Below are 21,964 nucleotides of genomic sequence, written 5' to 3' on the forward strand. Positions count from 1 at the left end.
ACGGCGATATATTTCCAAGTCGGGATGGTGTGTGTCTTGGAGGGGAACGTGCAGGTGGTGTTGTTTCCATGTGCCTGCTGCTCTTGTCCTTCTGGGTGGTAGAGGTCGCGGGTTTGGGAGGTGCTGTCGAAGAAGCCTCGGCGAGTTGCTGCAGTGCATCCTGTGGATGGTACACACTGCAGCCATGGTGCGCCAGTGGTGAAGGGAGTGAATGTTTAGGTGGTGGATGGGGTGCCAATCAAGCGGGCTGCTTTGTCGTAGATGGTGTCGAGCTTCTTGAGTGTTGTTGGAGCTGCACTCATCCAAGCAAGTGGAGAGTATTCCATCACACTCCTGACTTGTGCCTTAGAGATAGCGGAAAGGCATTGGGGGGTCAAGAGGTGAGTCATTCGCCGCAGAATACCCAGCCTCTGACCTGCTCTTGAAGCCACAGTATTTATATGGCTGGTCCAGTTAAGTTTCTGGTCAATGGTGACCTCCAGGATATTGATGGTGGGGGATTCGGCGATAGTAATGCCATTGAATGTCAACCGGAGGTGGTTAGACTCTCCATTGTTGGAGATGATCATTGCCTGGCACTTGTCTGGCGCGAAGGTTACTTGCCACTTATCAGCCCAAGCCTGGATGTTGTCCAGGTCTTGCTGGATGCGGGCACGGCATTATCTGAGGGGTTATGAATGGAACTGAACACTGTGACCATCGTGAGCGAACATTGGAGGGTATGACATGATAGCTATTACTGAGACATGGCTGCAGGATGGTCAGGATTGGGAACTAAATATATCGGGTTATAAGGTCTACAGGAGAGATAGGGAAAATGGAAGAAGGGGAGGAGTAGCCTTAGTGATTAGAGATAAAATCACTTCAATGATAAAGGAGGATATAATGAGAGGTAAGCAGCCAACAGAGACCTTATGGGTTGAATTGAGAAATAGGAAAGGATCTAAGACTACAGTGGGAATTGTGTATAGGACCCCTGGCAGCAGCTCTGAAGTGCTAGATTGTATAAATGCAGAGATTAGACAAGCGTGTAAGAAAGGCATAGTGGTCTTAATGGGGGACTTTAACCTTCACATAGATTGGGAAAAGCAGACTAGCAACTGTCAGAAAGGTAGTGAATTTCTTGAGTGTGTCCGGGATAGTTTTCTACAGCAGTATGTCCTGGAGGCAACAAGGGGGCAAGCCATACTAGATTTAGTAATGAGTAATGAACCAGATTTAGTTAACAGCTTAACTGTGCGTGAACATCTATCCAATAGTGATCATAACATGATCGAGTTCAAGGTAGTGTTTGAAAGGGAAAAACTGAATCAGCTGCTAAGATTCTAGACTTGGGAAAGGCCGACTTCAATGGGATGAGACAGAGACTGTCCACAGTAAACTGGGCAAATCTGTTAATGGGTAAAACGACTGATGATCAGTGGGAAATATTCAAAGAAACATTTAACATGATACAGAATCAGTTTATACCCCTGAGGGGCAAGAACTCGACTTGCCAAAAAAAAAGCCATGGACAACTAAAGAGGTAAGGGACAGTATAAGACATAAGGAAAGGGCATACAAAAAGGCAAAAAATGGCACAGATCCTGGTGAATGGGAAAGATACAAAGATCATCAAAGGGTCACAAAACAGATAGTAAGAGCGACAAAAAGAGATTATGAAAAGAAACTTGCAAGGGATATCAAAACCAATATGAAGAACTTTAATGGTTATATTAGGAAAAAGAGGGTGGTCAGGAGCAGTGTTGGCCTCTTAAAAACTGAAAGTGGGGATATTGTCATTGACAATGGGGAAATGGCGGACATGTTGAATAATTACTTTACGTCAGTATTTACAGTAGAAAAAGAGGATAGCATGCCGGAAATCCCAAGAAAACTAATGTTGAATCGGGGACAGGGACTCAATAAAATTAACACAAGTAAAACAACAGTAATGAAGAAAATAATAGCACTAAAGAGTGACAAATCCCCACGACCAGATGGTTTCCATCCCAGGGTTTTAAAGGAAGTAGGTGAGCACATTGCAGATGCCCGAACTATGATCTTTCAAAGTTCTCTCGATTCAGGAAACATCCCTCCAGATTGTTTTTTAAGAAAGGAGAGAGAGGGAAACCAGGGAATTTTCGACCAGTTAGCCTAACATCTGTTGTGGGGAAATTGCTGGAGTCTATAATTAAGGATAGGGTGACTGAACACCTCGAGAATTTTCAGTTAATCAGAGAGAGCCAACATGGATTTGTGAAAGGTAGGTCGTGCCTGACAAACCTGATTGAGTTTTTTGAAGAGGTGACTAAAGTAGTTGACAGGGGAATGTCAATGGATGTTATTTATATGGACTTCCAGAAGAAATTTGATAAGGTCCCACATAAGAGACTCTTAGCTAAGATAGAAGCCCATGGAATCCAGGGAAAAGTATGGACTTGGATAGGAAGTTGGCTGATCGAAAGGCGACAGAGAGTAGGGATAATGGGTAGGTACTCACATTGGCAGGATGTGACTAGTGGAGTCCAGCAGGGATCTGTCTTGGGGCCTCAATTATTCACAATATTTATTGACGACTTAGATGAAGGCTTAGAAAGTCTCATATCTAAGTTTGCCGATGACACAAAGATTGGTGGCATTGTCAGCAGTTTAGATGAAAACATAAAATTACAAAGCGATATTGATGGATTAGGTGAATGGGCAAAACTGTGGCAAATGGAATTCAATGTAGACAAATGTGAGGTCATCCACTTTGGACCAAAAAAGGATAGAACAGGGTACTTTCTAAATGGTAAAAAGTTAAAAACAGTGGATGTCCAAAGGGACTTCAGGGTTCAGGTCCATCGAACATTGAAGTGTCATGAACAGGTGCAGAAAATAATCAATAAGGCTGATGGAATGCTGGCCTTTATATCTAGAGGACAAGAGTACAAGGGGGCAGAAGTTATGCTGCAGCTATACAAAACCCTGGTTAGATCGCACCTGGAGTACTGTGAGCAGTTCTGGGCACCGCACCTTCGGAAGGACATATTGGCCTTGGAGGGAGTGCAGCGTAGGTTTACTCGAATGATATCCGGACTTCAAGGGTTAAGTTACGAGGAGAGATTACACAAATTGGGATTGTATTCTCTCGAGTTTAGAAGGTTAAGGGGTGATCTGATCGAAGTTTATAAGATATTAAGGGGAACGGATAGGGTGGATAGAGAGAAACTATTTCCGCTGGTTGGGGATTCTAGGAGTAGGGGGCACAGTCTAAAAATTAGAGCCAGACCTTTCAGGAGTGAGATTAGAAAACATTTCTACACACAAAGGGTGGTAGAAGTTTGGAACTCTCTTCCGCAAACGGCAATTGATACTAGCTCAATTGCTAAATTTAATTCTGAGATAGATAGCTTTTTGTCAACCAAATGTATTAAGGGATATGGGCCAAAGGGACGGGTATATGGAGTTAGATCACAGATCAACCATGATCTTATCAAACGGCGGAGTGGGCTCGAGGGGCTGAAAGGCCTACTCCAGTTCCTATGTTCCCCATTTCTGACCTGATGATGGAGGGAAGGTCATTGATGAAGCAGCTGAAGATGGTTGGGCCTAGGACACTGCCCTGAGGAACTCCTACAGCAATGTCCTGGGGCTGAGATGATTGACTTCCAACAACCACTACCATCTTCCTTTGTGCTAGGTATGACTCCAGCCACTGGAGAGTTTTCCCCCTGATTCCCATTGACTTCAATTTTACTCGGGCTCCTTGGTGCCACACTCGGTCAAATGCTGCCTTGATGTCAAGGGCAGTCACTCTCACCTCACCTCTGGAATTCAGCTCTTTTGTCCATGTTTGGACCAAGGCTGTAATGAGGTCTGGAGCCGAGTGGTCCTGGCGGAACCCAAACTGAGCATCGGTGAGCAGGTTACTGGTGAGTAAGTGCCGATTGATAGCACTGTCGAAGACACCTTCCATCACTTAGAATCATAGAATCATAGAAAATTTACGGCACAGAAGGAGACCATTTGTCCCATCATGTCCGCGCTGGCTGAGAAACAAGCCACCCAGCCTAATCCTACTTTCCCGCATTTGGTCCGTAGCCCTGCAGGTCACGGCTCTTGAGGTGCACAAACAGGTATTTTTTAAATGAGTGGAGGGCTTCTGCCTCTACCACCCTCTCAGGGACTGAGTTCCGGACCCCCACCACTCTCTGGGTGAAAAATTATTTCCTCATTTCCGCTCTAATCCTTCTACCAATCAGTTTAAATCTATGCCCCTTGTTTAATGATCCCTCCGCTAAGGGAAATAGATCCTTCCTATCCACTCTATCTGGGCCCCTCATAATTTTGCACACCTCAATCAAATCATCCCTCAGCCTCCTCTGTTTCAAGGAAAACAACCCCAGCCTATCCAATCTGTCATTGACAGTTTGCTGTCACTTTGAGAGTAGACTGATGGGGCGGTAATTGGCCGGATTGGATTTGTCCTACTTTTTGTGGACAGGACAAACCTGGGCAATTTTCCACATTGTCGGGTAGATGCCAGTGTTGTAGCTGTACTGGAACAGCTTGGCGAGAGGCGCAGCTAATTCTGGAGCACAAGTCTTCAGCACTACAGCCGGGTTGTTGTCGGGGCCCATAGCCTTTGCTGTATCCAGTGCACTCAGCCGTTTCTTGATATCACGTGGAGTGAATCGAATTGGCTGAAGACTGGCTTCTGTGATGGTGGGGATATCGGGAGGAGGCTGAGATGGATCATCCACTCGGCACTTCTGGCTGAAGATGGTTGCAAACGCTTCAGCCTTGTCTTTTGCACTCACGTGCTGGACTCCGCCATCATTGAGGATGGGGATGTTCACAAAGACTCCTCCTCCTGTTAGTTGTTTAATTGTCCACCACCATTCACGACTGGATGTGGCAGGACTGCAGAGCTTTGATCTGATCCGTTGGTTGTGGAATTGCTTAACTCTGTCTGGAGCTTGTTGCTTCCGCTGTTTAGCATGCATGTAGTCCTGAGTTGTAGCTTCACCAGGTTGGCACCTCATTTTTCGGTACGCCGGGTGCTGCTCCTGGCATGCTCTTCTGCACTCCTCATTGAACCAGGGTTGATCCCCTGGCTTGTTGGTAATGGTAGAGTGAGGAATATGCCGGGCCATGAGGTTACAGATTGTGTTGGAACACAATTCTGCTGCTGATGATGGCCCACAGTGCCTCATGGATGCCCAGTTTTGAGCTGCTGGATCTGTTCTGAATCTATCCCATTTAGCACGGTGGTAGTGCCACACAACACGTTGGATGGTGTCCTCAGTGCGAAGACGAGATTTCGTCTCCACAAGGACTGTGCGGTGGTCACTCCAACCAATACTGTCATGGACAGATGCATTTGCGACAGGTAGATTGGTGAGGACGAGGTCAAGTAGCTTTTTCCCTCGTGTTGGTTCGCTCACCACCTGCCGCAGGCCCAGTCTGGCAGCTATGTCCTTCAGGACTCGGCCAGCTCGGTCAGTGGTGGTGCTACCGAGCCACTCTTGGTGATGGACATTGAAGTCCCCCACCCAGAGTACATTCTGTGCCCTTGCTACCCTCAGTGGTGCTCAACGTGGAGGAGGACTGATTCATCAGCTGAGGGAGAGCAGTCGGTGATAATCAGCAGAAGGTTTCCTTGCCCATGTTTGACCTGACGCCATGAGATTTCATGGGGGGTCCGGAGTCAATGTTGAGGACTCCCAGGGCCACTCCCACCTGACTGTATACCACTGTACCACCACCTTTGGTGGGTCTGTCCTGCCGGTGGGACAGGACATACCCAGGGATAGTGATGGAAGAGTCTGGGACGTTGGCTGAAAGGTATGATTCTGTGAGTATGGCTATGTCAGGCTGTTGCTTGACTAGTCTGTGGGACAGCTCTCCCAATTTTGGCACAAGTTGGTGAGGAGGACTTTGCAGGATCGACTGGGCTTGGTTTGGCTTTGTCGTATTATCCTGAGATATTTGATACTCTGTTATTTTATGATGTTAAATACAGTGATATCTGTTGTATTGAGCTATTTCCTGATCTATTCGTAGCCCTGTAGGTTACGACGCTTCAATTGCATATCCAAGTACTTTTTAAATGAGTTGAGAGTTTCTGCCTCTCCCACCCTTTCAGGCAGTGAGTTCCAGACCCCACCACCCTCTGGGTGAAAAAGATTCTCCTCAACTCCCCTCTAATCCCTCCACCAATTTCTTTAAATCTAACCCCCCTAACCCCTCTGCTGACCCCTCTGCTGACCCCCCTGACCCCTCTGCTGACCCCTCTGCTGACCCCCCTGACCCCTCTGCTGACCCCTCTGCTGAGGGAAATCGGTCCTCTCTATCGACTCTATCTAGTCCCGTCATAATTTTATACACCTTAATTAAATCTCCCCTCAGCCTCCTTTGTTCCAAAGAAAACAACCCCAGCCTATCCAATCTTTCCTCATAGCGAAAATTCTCCAGCCCTGGCAACATCTTTGTAAATCTCCTCTGTACCCTCTCTAGTGCAATCACATCCTTCCTGTAATGTGGTGACCAGAACTGTGCGCAGTACTCAAGCTGTGGCCTAACCAGTGTTTTATACAGTTCCAGCATAATCTCCCTGCTTTTATATTCTATGCCTCGGCTAATAAAGGAAAGTATCCCGTGTGCCTTTTTAAACCACCTCATCTACCTGTCCTGCTACTTTCAGAGATCTGTGGACATGCACTCCAAGGTCCCTCACTTCCTCTACACCTCTCAGTATCCTCCCATTTATTGTGTATTCCCTTGCCTTGTTTGCCCTCCCCAAATGCATTACCTCTCACTTCTCCGGATTGAATTCCATTTGCCACTTTTCTGCCCACCTGACCAGTCCATTGATATCTTCCTGCAGTCCATATGAGGAGAGGTTGAGTAGATTGGGACTCTACTCATTGGAGTTCAGAAGAATGAGAAGCGATCTTATTGAAACATATAAGATTGTGAAGGGGCTTGATCGGGTGGATGCGGTAAGGATGTTCCCAAGGATGGGTGAAACTAGAACTAGGGGGCATAATCTTAGAATAAAGGGCTGCTCTTTCAAAACTGAGATGAGGAGAAACTTCTTCACTCAGAGGGTGGTGGGTCTGTGGAATTTGCTGCCCCAGGAAGCTGTGGAAGCTACATCATTAAATAAATTTAAAACAGAAATCGACAGTTTCCTAGAAGTAAAGGGAATTAGGGGTTACGGGGAGCGGGCAGGAAATTGGACATGAATTTAGATTTGAGGTTAGGATCAGATCAGCCATGATCTTATTGAATGGCGGAGCAGGCTCGAGGGGCCGATTGGCCTACTCCTGCTCCTATTTCTTATGTTCTTATATGTTCTTATGTAGTCCACAGCTTTCCTCCTCACTATCAACCACATGGCCAATCCTTGTATCATCTGCAAACTTCTGAATCAAGCCCCCCACATTCAAGTCCAAATCATTAATATATATCACAAAAAGCAAGGGACCTCGTACTGAGCCCTGCGGGACCCCACTGGAAACAGCCTTCCAGTCGCTAAAACACCCGTCAACCATTACCCCTTGCTTTCTGCCACTGAGCCAATTTTGAATCCAACTTGCCACTTTCCCTTGGATCCCATGGGCTCTCACTTTTCTGACCAGTCTGCCATGTGGGACCTTTCCAAAAGCTTTGCGAAAATCCATGTAGACCACATTAAACGCACTACCCTCAGCGACCCTCCTTGTTATTTCCTCAAAAAATTCAATCAAGTCAGTCAGACACAACCCTCCCTTAACAAATCCATATTGTTTTGTGATGTCACATACAGTGGTATCTGTGATGTTGAGATATTTGACTTGAGATGTCAGATACAGTGATAGTTTTCCTGCACCTCCCCCACCACATCCTGTGGGTTTAAAATTCCCCCCAATGTTTCTGGCTGAGATATTTCTCTCTGCGCGTTTTAATATGAAAGTCGGGTGAGGTGTAACAGGGGCCGTTGATCCACAGTGGAAATTTTATGCCAGTGCGGCAATTTGAAAATCTACCAAAATCTCCACTCCCTCCTTCACCAGTGCACCGTGGCTGTGGTGAGTACCATCAACTCACCAAGGCTTCGTCACCAGAATCTCCCAAACCCACGACCTCCACCACCTCGAAGGACAAGGGCAGCGATAGAAAGAAAAAATGACAGAACTTGCATTTCTACGGCATCTTTCCCAACCTCAGGACATCTCAAACTCTTTAAACCAATGAAGTACTTTTGAAGTGTAGGAAACGCAGCAGCCAATATATGCATGGCAAGATCCCACAAACAGCAATGTGATAATGACCAGATAATCTATTTTGATGATGTTGGTTGACGGATAAATATTTGCTCGGACACCAAGGAGAACTCCCCTGCTCTTCTTCGAATAGTGCCATGGGATCTTTTATGTCCACCTGAGACAGTAGATGGGGCCTCGGTTTAATGTCTCATCAAAAAGATGGCACTTCTGATGGTGCAGCGCTCCCTCAGTACTGCACTGAAGTGTCGGCCTAGATTACGGACTCAAGCCTTTGGAGTGGGACTTGAACCCACGATCTTCTGACTGAGAGGTGAGAGTGCAGCAATGCAATGGACGCATCATCACCTCGAAGGCACACAGCATCCTGACTTGCTCATATATCGCCGTTCCTTCAACATCACGAAATACCTCTGTGATAGCACCATCACCACACAGCGGTTCAAGAAGGCGGCTCACCACCACCTTCTCAGGGATGAGCAAAAAATGCTGGCCTTGCCAGCAACACCCACATCCTGAGAATGAATAAAAAAAATCTGTCCTTTATTTTATTTGTATTTGAAAACTTAGCAAAGGGAGAGAACTAACGAGAATGGTTGCTTGGGAAATGATTGACCTATTCCTGTTCCTATGAATGCTGGAACAGTCTCGAGGGGGCTGAATGGCCGACTCCTGTTCCTATGTTTCTTGCACGGCCATGAACCAAGTAAAAGGTGCAGGAGAAACGTTGCATAGAATCAGAATTTACAGCACAGGAGCATTCCCCATTCAGCTAATCTGCACCAATCCCCTTTCCCACTGAATGATAAAATTCATCTAACTTCCCCGATCATTGCTCCAGTCATCGATGTTCTTGTTACCAATTTGATAAACTATAGAATTAATCGGTCACTATTTCTCTTCTCAAAACCTTTCATCAATTGGGTCACTACGATTCGATCCCCTGAACATTCTCTGTTCTGGTGGAAAAGAACATTAATTTTTTGTTTCTTTTCACAACTAAAATATCTAGTTGGCGTTCTCTCTCATTCCTGGTGAGTCTTCAGCCCTCGTTCCATGGCTCTAAAGTCCTTCTTACAAAGGGGTACTCAGAAATTCAATATTCTATCTGCGGTGTCCTGAATGTCTGGTGCAAATCCCATATCACTTCCTCAATGTTAGATTCCATGCCCATGGATAAAACCCAGCGTCTCATGGCCTTTCCTAGTTGCACTCCCACATTTGGAGATCTTTCGAAGGGCACAGAATGTACTCTGGGTGGGGGACTTCAATGTCCATCACCAAGAGTGGCTCGGTAGCACCACTACTGACCGAGCTGGCCGAGTTCTGAAGGACAGAGCTGCCAGACTGGGCCTGCGGCAGGTGGTGAACGAACCAACACGAGGGAAAAACTTACTTGACCTCGCCGTCACCAATCCACCTGTTGCAAATGCATCTGTCCATGACAGTATTGGTAGGAGTGACCACCGCACAATCCTTGTGGAGATGAAGTCCCGTCTTCGCACTGAGGACACCATCCAACGTGTTGTGTGGCACTACCACCGTGCTAAATGGGATAGATTCAGAACAGATCTAGTAGCTCAGAACTGGGCATCCATGAGGCGCTGTGGGCCATCAGCAGCAGCAAAATTGTATTCCAGCACAATCTGTAACCTCATGGCCCGGCATATTCCTCACTCTACCATTACCAACAAGCCAGGGGATCAACCCTGGTTCAATGAGGAGTGTAGAAGAGCATGCCGGGAGCAGCACCAGGCGTACCGAAAAATGAGGTGCCTACCTGGTGAAGCTACAACTCAGGACCACATGCATGCTAAACAGCAGAAGCAACATGCTATAGACAGAGCTAAGCGATTCCACAACCAACGGATCAGATCAAAGCTCTGCAGTCCTGCCACATCCAGTCGTGAATGGTGGTGGACAATTAAACAACTAATGGGAGGAGAAGGCTCTGCAAACATCCCCATCCTCAATGATGGCGGAGTCCAGCACGTGAGTGCAAAAGACAAGGCTGAAGCGTTTGCAACCATCTTCAGCCAGAAGTGCCGAGTGGATGATCCATCTCGGCCTCCTCCCGATATCCCCACCATCACAGAAGCCAGTCTTCAGCCAATTCGATTCACTCCACGTGATATCAAGAAACGGCTGAGTGCACTGGATACAGCAAAGGCTATGGGCCCCGACAATATCCCAGCTGTAGTGCTGAAGACTTGTGCTCCAGAACTAGCTGCGCCTCTAGCCAAGCTGTTCCAATACAGCTACAACACTGGCATCCACCCGACAATGTGGAAAATTGCCCAGGTATGTCCTGTCCACAAAAAGCAGGACAAATCCAATCCAGCCAATTACCGCCCCATCAGTCTACTCTCAATCGTCAGCAAAGTGATGGAAGGTGTCATCGACAGTGCTATCAAGCGGCACTTACTCACCAATAACCTGCTCACCGATGCTCAGTTTGGGTTCCGCCAGGACCACTCGGCTCCAGACCTCATTACAGCCTTGGTCCAAACATGGACAAAAGAGCTGAATTCCAGAGGTGAGGTGAGATTAACGGCCCTTGACATCAAGGCAGCATTTGACCGAGTGTGGCACCAAGGAGCCCTGGTGAAATTGAAGTCAATGGGAATCAGGGGGAAAACTCTCCAGTGGCTGGAGTCATACCTAGCACAAAGGAAGATGGTAGTGGTTGTTGGAGGCCAATCATCTCAGCCCCAGTGCATTGCTGCAGGAGTTCCTCAGGGCAGTGTCCTAGGCCCAACCATCTTCAGCTGCTTCATCAATGACCTTCCCTCCATAATAAGGTCAGAAATGGGGATATTCGCTGATGATTGCACAGTGTTCAGTTCCATTCGCAACCCCTCAAATAACGAAGCAGTCCATGCTGGCATGCAGCAAGACCTGGACAACATCCAGGCTTGGGCTGATAAGTGGCAAGTAACATTCGCGCCAGACAAGTGCCAGGCAATGACCATCTCCAACAAGAGAGAGTCTAACCACCTCCCCTTGACATTCAACGGCATTACCATCGCCGAATCCCCCACCATCAACATCCTGGGGGTCACCATTGACCAGAAACTTAACTGGACCAGCCATATAAATACTGTGGCTACAAGAGCAGGTCAGAGGCTGGGTATTCTGCGGCGAGTGACTCACATCCTGACTCCACAAAGCCTTTCCACCATCTACAAGGCACAAGTCAGGAGTGTGATGGAATACTCTCCACTTGCCTGGATGAGTGCAGCTCCAACAACACTCAAGAAGCTCGACACCATCCAGGACAAAGCAGCCCACTTGATTGGCACCCCACCCACCACCCTAAACATTCACTCCCTTCACCACCGGCGCACTGTGGCTGCAGTGTGTACCATCCACAGGATGCACTGCAGCAACTCGCCAAGGCTTCTTCGACAGCACCTCCCAAACCCGCGACCTCTACCACCTAGAAGGACAAGAGCAGCAGGCACATGGGAACAACACCACCTGCACGTTCCCCTCCAAGTCACACACCATCCCGACTTGGAAATATATCACCGTTCCTTCATCGTCGCTGGGTCAAACTCCTGGAACTCCCTCCCTAACAGCACTGTGGGAGAACCGTCACCACACGGACTGCAGCGGTTCAAGAATGCGGCTCACCACCACCTTCTCAAGGGCAATTAGGGATGGGCAATAAATGCCGGCCTTGCCAGCGACGCCCACATCCCATGAATGAATAAAAAATAAATCATAGGAGGCCCAGTCTCCAGGTCAGCCAACCTGCCCCTAGCCCCTCTGGCCTGTGTGCCTCATGATTATCTGGCATTGCATTTTTCCTCAATTTTGTAGGGAAGCACTGATCCTCCTGGCTGAGATCAGGAATTCTCTGTGTGGGAATTGCGGCACATTTTAATTTCTGACCTTGCAGTATAACTACGGTCCTGGAACAAAGAATCGTGTGAAGGCAAAGCAAAAGTTCCTGCTCCAGCCCCGAGTTTAGTATTATAAATGAATCTGGTAATGTGAGGGCTCTGCTGGATTTCTGAAGAAAATCTTTAAGGGATTAGGACTAGAATTGAAGGTTATGCAGAGACGAGTTATGAATCTCTTAATAAAACCTGATGTTCCACATCAGGCAGTGACCAGCGGAATACAACAAAATCCAACAACAAGACGAAAGTTTGAGGACAATGATGAATGAGTCGACGCACCGAATGATTTGAAACCTGGACAATGTGCTGTACACTCTTCGGGGAGACACTTCAAAGTGCAGCCTTTTCAGAACGCTGTCTCGACAGTGCCAAATTAAATTAGCACTGTAAAAACCAGACTTTAAATAAAGGTTCTTTTTCATCAAAAAAGACAAGGATTGTTCAATGTTCCTCAAAGGTTGAATCTTAATATGAATAAGAATCACATTTACAACAATGGTATGTCAGCAGACACTCAATCACAGGCGTTTACAGCAGAGAAGGAGGCCATTCGGCCCATTGTGTCTGTGCTGGCTCTTTGCTACAACAATCCAAAACTAATCCCACTGCCCCGCTCTCTCCCCATCGCCCTGTATCAATCCCAATCTAATCCCACTGCCCCGCTCTCTCCCCATCGCCCTGTATCAATCCCAATCTAATCCCACTGCCCCACTCTCTCCCCATAGCCCTGTATCAATCCCAAACTAATCCCACTGCCCCGCTCTCTCCCCATCGCCCTGTATCAATCCCAATCTAATCCCACTGCCCCACTCTCTCCCCATAGCCCTGTATCAATCCCAAACTAATCCCACTGCCCCGCTCTCCCCCATCGCCCTGTATCAATCCCAATCTAATCCCACTGCCCCACTCTCTCCCCATAGCCCTGTATCAATCCCAAACTAATCCCACTGCCCCGCTCTCTCCCCATCGCCCTGTATCAATCCCAATCTAATCCCACTGCCCCACTCTCTCCCCATAGCCCTGTATCAATCCCAAACTAATCCCACTGCCCCGCTCTCCCCCATCGCCCTGTATCAATCCCAATCTAATCCCACTGCCCCACTCTCTCCCCATAGCCCTGTATCAATCCCAATCTAATCCCACTGCCCCACTCTCTCCCCCATCGCCCTGTATCAATCCCAATCTAATCCCACTGCCCCACTCTCTCCCCATAGCCCTGTATCAATCTAAAACAAACCCCACTGCCCCGCTCTCTCCCAATAGCCCTGACTCAGTGCAAAACTAATCCTACTGGCCTGCTTTCTCCCCATTGTCCTGTATCAATCCAAAATTTATCCCACTGCCCCACGGTCTCTCCACAGTCCTGTATCAATACCAAACTAATTGCATGGCCCCACACTCTCCCCATAGCCCTGACTAATCTAAAACTAGTCCTAATGCCCGTCTCTGACCATGTAGCCCTGTGCCAATCCAAAACTAATCCCACTGTCCCAGTCTCTCCCCATAGTCCTGTATCAATCCAAAACTAATCCCATTGCCCCGCTTTCTCCCCATGGCCCTGTATCAATCCAAAGCTAATCCCACTCATTCCGCATAGCCCTGTATAGAAATCATAGAATTATAGAAAAGTTACAGCACAGAGGAAGCCATTCGGCCCATCATGTCCGTGCCTGCCGAAAATGAGCCCCCCAGCTTATTCCCACTTTCCAGCACTTGGTCCGTAGCCCTGTAGGTTACGGCACTTCAGCAGCACATCCAGGTATTTTTTTAATGAGTTGAGGTTTTCTGCCTCTCCCACCCTCTCAGGCAGTGAGTTCCAGACCCCCACCACCCTCTGGGTGAAAAAAAATTTCTACAGCTCCCCTCTAATCCTTCTACCAATCACTTTAAACCTATGCCCCCTGGTTATTGACCTCTCCGCTAAGGGAAATAGGTCCTTCCTATCCACTCTATCTAGGCCCCTCATAATTTTGTATCAATCCTAATCTAACCACACTGTCATGCTCTCCCAATATCACCGTACATAACAACACAAGAACATATCAAATTGGAAAGTAGCGAATGTAACCCCTCTATTCAAGAAAAGAAGGAGTCAGAAAGCAGGAAACTACAGGCCAGTTAGCTTAACATCTGTCATAGGGAAAATGCTAGAATCTATTATTAAGGAGGTTATAGCAGGGCACTTAGAAAATCTCAATGCAAACAGGTAGAGTCAACACGGCTTTGTGAAAGGGAAATCGTGATTGACTCATTTATTAGAATTCTTTGAGGAAGTAACAAGCAACGTGGATAAAGGGGATCCTGTGGATGTGGTGTACTTGGATTTCCAGAAGGCTTTTGACAAGGTCCCACATCAAAGGCTATTACACAAAATAAGAGCTCATGGTGCAGGGGGTAACATATTAGCATGGATATAGGATTGGTTAGCTAACAGGAAACAGAGAGTAGGCATAAATGGGTCATTTTCAGGTTGGCAAGATGTAACGAGTGGAGTGCCACAGGGATCAGTGCTTGGGCCTCAACTATTTACAATCTATATCAATGACTTGGATGAAGGGACCGAATGTATGGTTACTAAATTTGCTGATGACACAAAGGTAGGTAGGAAAGTAAGTTGTGAAGAGGACATAAGGAGTCTGCAAAGGGATATAGATAGGTTTAGTGAGTGGGCAAAAATTTGGCAGAAGAAGTATAATGTGGGAAAATGTGAACTTGTCCACTTTGGCAGGAGGAATAGAAAAGCAGTATATTATTTAAATGGAGAGAGATTGCAGAACTCTGAGGTACAGAGGGATCTGGGTACAGTAAGTGATTAGGAAGGCAAATGGAATGTTGTCATTTATTGCAAGGGGAATGGAATATAAAATTACAGAGAGGGAGGTGCTGGAAGTCTTAACGCGCATCAAGGTAGATAAATCTCCGGGACCTGATGAAATGTATCCCAGGACGTTATGGGAGGTTAGGGAGGAAATTGCGGGTCCCCTAGCAGAGATATTTGAATCATCCACCGCTACAGGTGAGGTGCCTGAAGATTGGAGGGTAGCAAATGTTGTGCCTTTGTTTAAGAAGGGCGGCAGGGAAAAGCCTGGGAACTACAGACCAGTGAGCCTGACATCTGTAGTGGGTAAGTTGTTAGAGGGTATTCTGAGGGACAGAATCTACAGGCATTTGGAGAGGCAGGGACTAATTAGGAACAGTCAGCATGGTTTTGTGAGAGGAAAATCATGTCTCACGAATTTGATTGAGTTTTTTGAAGGGGTAACCAAGAAGATAGATGAGGGCTGTGCAGTAGACGTGGTCTACATGGACTTCAGCAAAGCATTTGACAAGGTACCGCATGGTAGGTTGTTACATAAGGTTAAATCTCATGGGATCCAAGGTGAGGTAGCCAATTGGATACAAAATTGGCTTGACGACAGAAGACAGAGGGTGGTTGTCGAGGGTTGTTTTTCAAACTGGTTGCCTGTGTCCAGCGGTGTGCCTCAGGGATCGGTGCTGGGTCCGCTGTTATTTGTTATTTATATTAATGATTTGGATGAGAATTTAGGAGGCATGGTTAGTAAGTTTGCAGATGACACCAAGATTGGTGGCATTGTGGACAGTGAAGAAGGTTATCTAGGATTGCAACGGGATCTTGATAAATTGGGCCAGTGGGCCGATGAATGGCAGATGGAGTTTAATTTAGATAAATGTGAGGTGATGCATTTTGGTAGATCGAATCGGGCCAGGACCTACTCCGTTAATGGTAGGGCGTTGGGGAGAGTTATAGAACAAAGAGATCTAGGAGTACAGATTCATAGCTCCTTGAAAGTGGAGTCACAGGTGGATAGGGTGGTGAAGAAGGCATTCAGCATGCTTGGTTTCATTGGTCAGAACATTGAATGCAGGAGTTGGGATGTCTTGTTGAAGTTGTACAGGGCATTGGTGAGGCCACACTTGGAGTACTGTGTACAGTTCTGGTCACCCTATTATAGAAAGGATATTATTAAACTAGAAAGAGTGCAGAAAAGATTTACTAGGATGCTACCGGGACTTGATGGTTTGACTTACAGGGAGAGGTTAGACAGACTGGGACTTTATTCCCTGGAGAGTAGGAGGTTAAGGGGTGATCTTATAGAAGTCTATAAAATAATGAGGGGCATAGATAAGGTCGATAGTCAAAATCTTTTCCCAAAGGTAGGGGAGTCTATAACGAGGGGGCACAGATTTAAGGTGAGAGGGGAGAGATACAAAAGGATCCAGAGGGGCAATTTTTTCACTCAAAGGGTGGTGAGTGTCTGGAACGAGCTGCCAGAGGCAGTAGTAGAGGCGGGTACAATTTTGTCTTTTAAAAAGCATTTGGACAGTTACATGGGGAAGATGGGTATCGAGGGATATGGGCCAAGTGCAGGCAATTGGGACTAGCTTAGTGGTATAAACTGGGCGACATGGACATGTTGGGCCGAAGGGCCTGTTTCCATGTTGTAACTTCTATGATTCTATGATTCTATGATTCTATAAAAGTCGAGATGTTTTGCTCCAGTTGTACAGGGCATTGGTGAGACCACATCTAGAATACTGTGTGCAGTTTTGGTCTCCTTATTTAAGAAAGGACATAATTGCTTTGGAGGCGGTTCAGAGAAGGTTCACTCGACTGATTCCTGGGATGAGGGGGTTATCTTATGAGGAAAGGTTGGACAAGTTGGACCTGTATACACTGGAGTTTAGAAGAATGAGAGGTGATCTTATTGAAACATATAAGATCCTGAGGGGACTAGAAGGGGTAGATGCTGAGGGGATGTTTCCCCTTGTGGGAGAGACGAACTAGGGGCCACAGTTTAAAAATAAGGGGTCTCCCATTTAAGACAGAGATGAGGAGAATTTTTTTCTTTCAGAGGGTGGTGAGTCTGTGGAACTCCCTTCCCCAGAGAGCGGTGGAGGCAGGGTCATTGAATATTTTTAAGGCTGAGTTAGATAGATTCCTGATTAACAAGGGAGACAAAGGTTATAGTAGGTAGATGGGAAAGTAGGGTTGAGGTCACAATCAGATCAGCCATGATCTTATCAAATGGCAGAGCAGGCTCGAGGGGCCGAATGGCCTACTTCCGCTCTTAATTTGTATGTTCATACGTATGTAAGTTGGCAGGGCAGGTTGAGAAAGTGGTTAAGAAAGCATATGGGATCCTGGACTTTATAAATAGATGCATAGTCCTGTATCAATCCAAAACCATCCCCACTGCTCCACTCTCTCCCCATAGCAATGTATCGATCTAAAACTAATTACCCCTAAAACCCATTACCCCACACACCACATAACCCTGTTTCAAACACAAACTAATCATCCTCCTGAATCTACACTGTACGTTCTCTATGGCTTAATGTCCTTTCTCTAATGGGACCCCTCTAACTGGGGCCTAACCAGCACCTTGGACATATTGCTGATTAATTCACTATTCCTGTCCTCGAGGCCGGGGTTGCAGGCTTTGGTTTGAGTCATGCGCAGGATCCAAAGACTGCTCTGTTACCAGTTGTCGTTGACTGGTTTGGGTCTGGGTCTAAGGCTAACTCCATGTACTCGAGTTCGCCAATTCTTAAAGCCTGCAGATCGTGCAAGAGACGATCTGATCTGAAGGTACCCCAATGATCCTGACTGACTTTGCTTCAGCTGTGACTATCATCTCTGATGAGAAAGAGTAACTTTGGCACTGGGATACTCGCAGGATTCAGGAAGACAGGAACAAGTTTTAAACAGAATGTGAGATCTTAACCTGAACTGGATCAAACCTGGAACTTGGCCCAAACCAATCAAACAAACCAATTAATCATGAGTCAGAATCTGCCCAGAATCTGGACTCGGTGTTCGAGAGAGGATTTCAGGTCTGGTTAATGCAAACGTTCTGTGTGTATTACAGACTGGAAATGTTTTACTCTGTATCAACTGGTTTAAGGTCTTGCCAAGAAAGGTTGACATGTTTAAAGTAAAGATACATAAATGTGATGAATAAGGTGATGTATCCTGTGCTTGTAGCTTGATAGACAATAGACCACGTTACAGGCTTCCAACCGACACTCAGCAAAAGGTTCAATTCTGCTACAAATACAATTTGCCATTGTTGGGTACAAAAAAAACAAAGGCAGGACACAGGTTAATCACAAAATTCTGCTTTCTTTGTATATTCCCCATTAACAACTCGCTCATCTCATTCCTGAGCACCATGGGGATTAAATTGGATATTTTTTTTATTCGTTCATGGGATGTGGGCGTCGCTGGCGAGGCCGGCATTTATTGCCCATCCCTAATTGCCCTTGAGAAGGTGGTGGTGAGCCGCCTTCTTGAACCGCTGCAGTACATGTGGTGAAGGTTCTCCCACAGTGCAGTTAGGAAGGGAGTTCCAGGATTTTGACCCAGTGACGATGAAGGAACGGCGATATATTTCCAAGTCGGGATGGTGTGTGACTTAGAGGGGAACGTGCAGGTGGTGTTGTTCCCATGTGCCTGCTGCTTTTGTCCTTCTAGGTGGTAGAGGTCACGGGTTTGGGAGGTGCTGTTGAAGAAGCCTTGGTGAGTTGCTGCAGTGCATCCTGTGGATGGTACACACTGCAGCCACAGTGCGCCGGTGGTGAAGGGAGTGAATGTTTAGGGTGGTGGATGGGGTGCCAATCAAGCAGGCTGCTTTGTCCTGGATGGTGTCGAGCTTGTTGAGTGTTGTTGGAGCTGCACTCATCCAAGCAAGTGGACAGTATTCCATCACACTCCTGACTTGTGCCTTGTAGATGGTGGAAAGACTTTGGGGAGTCAGGAGGTGAGTCACTCGCCGCAGAATACCCAGCCTCTGACCTGTTCTCATAGCCACGGTATTTTGTGGCTGGTCCAGTTAAGTTTCTGGTCAATGGTGACCCCCAGGATGTTGATGGTGCGGGATTCGGCGATGGTAATGCCGTTGAATGTCAAGGGGAGGTGGTTCGACTCTCTCTTGTTGGAGATGGTCATTGCCTGGCACTTGTCTGGCATGAATGTTACTTGCCACTTATGAGCCCAAGCCTGGATGTTGTCCAGGTCTTGCTGCATGCGGATTCGGATTGCTTCATTATCTGAGGGGTTGCGAATGGAACTGAACACTGTGCAATCATCAGCGAACATCCCCATTTCTGACCTTATGGTGGAGGGAAGGTCATTGATGAAGCAGCTGAAGATGGTTGGGCCTAGGACACTGCCCTGAGGAACTCCTGCAACAATGTCCTGGGGCTGAGATGATTGGCCTCCAACAACCACTACCATCTTCCTTTGTGCTAGGTATGACTCCAGCCACTGGAGAGTTCTCCCCCTGATTCCCATTGACTTCAATTTTACTAGGGCTCCTTGGTGCCACACTCGGTCAAATGCTGCCTTGATGTCAAGGGCAGTCACTCTCACCTCACCTCTGGAATTCAGCTCTTTTGTCCATGTTTGGACCAAGGCTGTAATGAGGTCTGGAGCCGAGTAGTCCTGGCGGAACCCAAACTGAGCATCGGTGAGCAGGTTGTTGGTGTGTAAGTGCCGCTTGATAGCACTGTCGACGACACCTTCCATCACTTTGCTGACGATTGAGAGTAGACTGATGGGGCGGTAATTGGCTGGATTGGATTTGTCCTGCTTTTTGTGGACAGGACATACCTGGGCAATTTTCCACATTGTCGGGTAGATGCCAGTGTTGTAGCTGTACTGGAACAGCTTGGCTCGAGGCGCAGCTAGTTCTGGAGCACAAGTCTTCAGCACTACAGCTGGGATGTTGTCGGGGCCCATAGCCTTTGCTGTATCCAGTGCACTCAACCCCCGAAAACAGGCGCTGGAATCGTGTTAGGTAATGAACTCGCACCCGTTGATTGTGATCCAGGCAGCTCGTAACATTCGTGCTGTCTGATGATTTCAATGATTGCTGCGTGCAGCCAGCACTACCTGCACTGTTGATTGGCTGCATGCATCAGCAGGGGGCCCCAATATTGTGAGTGGCTTGCACTTCTAAAATGGAGCCTTAAAGGGGAGGTGCACAGTGGCTTCAAGAAATGGTGGGAGTCGTTTCGAAACTGAATCTGCTATGATCCTTTGAAGAATAGCTGCACCTGCGAGAGTCCGTGCACCATGGTTCTCTGATGATGCACTAAAGGCCTTGGTGTAAGAGGTGGAGAGAAGGAGGGACATCCTATATCCGCAGAGGGGCAAGAGGCCCTCCAGACGTATGCTCAGGAGGTAGTGGGATGAAATATTGGATGAGGTCAATGCCAGGAGTGTAACTCCAAGTGCTAATGGTATGATTTATATCAATTGGTGTTAATTGAATTCAGGTGGTGGGTATCGATCGAGGACTCTCTTGTATCCTTTTTTATATAGTCGAGCTTATCTAGTGCGTGGTGTGTGTGTGTGTAAGGGGAATCTCTGTGAATAAAAGCTTGGAAGCAACTAAAGACCAGGCTCTAGTATTCTATCCTCACCACATGGCTATCCAATTTTAACAACAAGAAGATGGATCAGTGCAGGAAGAAGTTCAATGATTTAACACAAGTTGTCAAGGTGGGTGAGTTCAAGTTTCAAGTGGCTTCTCCTACCAACTGTACCACTAGTCTCACCCACTGCTCGACACACCACACCCCCATCACCCTCACACCAAATACACCACTAGTCTCACCCACTGCTCTACACACCACACCCCCATCACCCTCACACCAAATACACCACGAGTCTCACCCACTGCTCTACACACCACACCCCCATCACCCAGATACCAACAACCTCTTTCAATCAGTACTCAACCCTTCAAATCAGATGTTTCATCTCACCCTCACACATTACCACTGTTGCAAACCTCACACCCATCAATTCACAAGTCACACGGGTACGGTAGCATACTGGTTATGTTACTGGACTAGTGATCCAGAGGCCGAGACTAATAATCTGGAGTCATGAGTTCAAATCCCACCATGGTAGCTGGGGAGTTTAAATCCAATTAATTAAATAAAATCTGCAATTAAAATACTAGTATCAGTAATGGTGGTCATGAAACTACTGGATTATCATAAAAACCCATCTGGTTCATTAATGCCCTTTAAGGAAGGAAACCTGCCGTCCTTACCCGGTCTGGCCGATATGTGACTCCAGACCCACAACATAGGAACAGGAGTAGGCCATTCAGCCCCTCATGCCTGCTCTGTCATTTGATAAGATCATGGCTGATCTGTGATCCAACTCCATAGACCTGCCTTTGGCCCACATCCCTTAATACCTTTGGTTGACAAAAAGCTATCTATCTCAGATTTAAATTGAGCAATTGAGCTAGTATCAATTGCCGTTTGTGGAAGAGAGTTCCAAACTTCTACCACCCTTTGTGTGTAGAAATGTTTTCTAATCTCACTCCTGAAAGGTCTGGCTCTAATTTTTAGACTGTGCCCCCTACTCCTAGAATCCCCAACCAGCGGAAATAGTTTCTCTCTATCCACCCTATCTGTTCCCCTAAATATCTTATAATCTTCGATCAGATCACCCCTTAACATAAGAACATAAGAAATAGGAGCAGGAGTAGGCCAATCAGCCCCTCGAGCCTGCTCCGCCATTCAATAAGATCATGGCTGATCTGATCCTAACCTCAAATCTAAAATCATGTCCAATTTCCTGCCCGCTCCCCGTAACCCCTAATTCCCTTTACTTCTAGGAAACTGTATATTTCTGTTTTAAATTTATTTAATGATGTAGCTTCCACAGCTTCCTGGGGCAGCAAATTCCACAGACCTACCACCCTCTGAGTGAAGAAGTTTCTCCTCATCTCAGTTTTGAAAGACCAGCCCCTTATTCTAAGATTATGCCCCCTCGTT

Source organism: Heptranchias perlo, chromosome 14, assembly GCF_035084215.1.
Source record: "Heptranchias perlo isolate sHepPer1 chromosome 14, sHepPer1.hap1, whole genome shotgun sequence".
NCBI classification, from domain to species: domain Eukaryota; kingdom Metazoa; phylum Chordata; class Chondrichthyes; order Hexanchiformes; family Hexanchidae; genus Heptranchias; species Heptranchias perlo.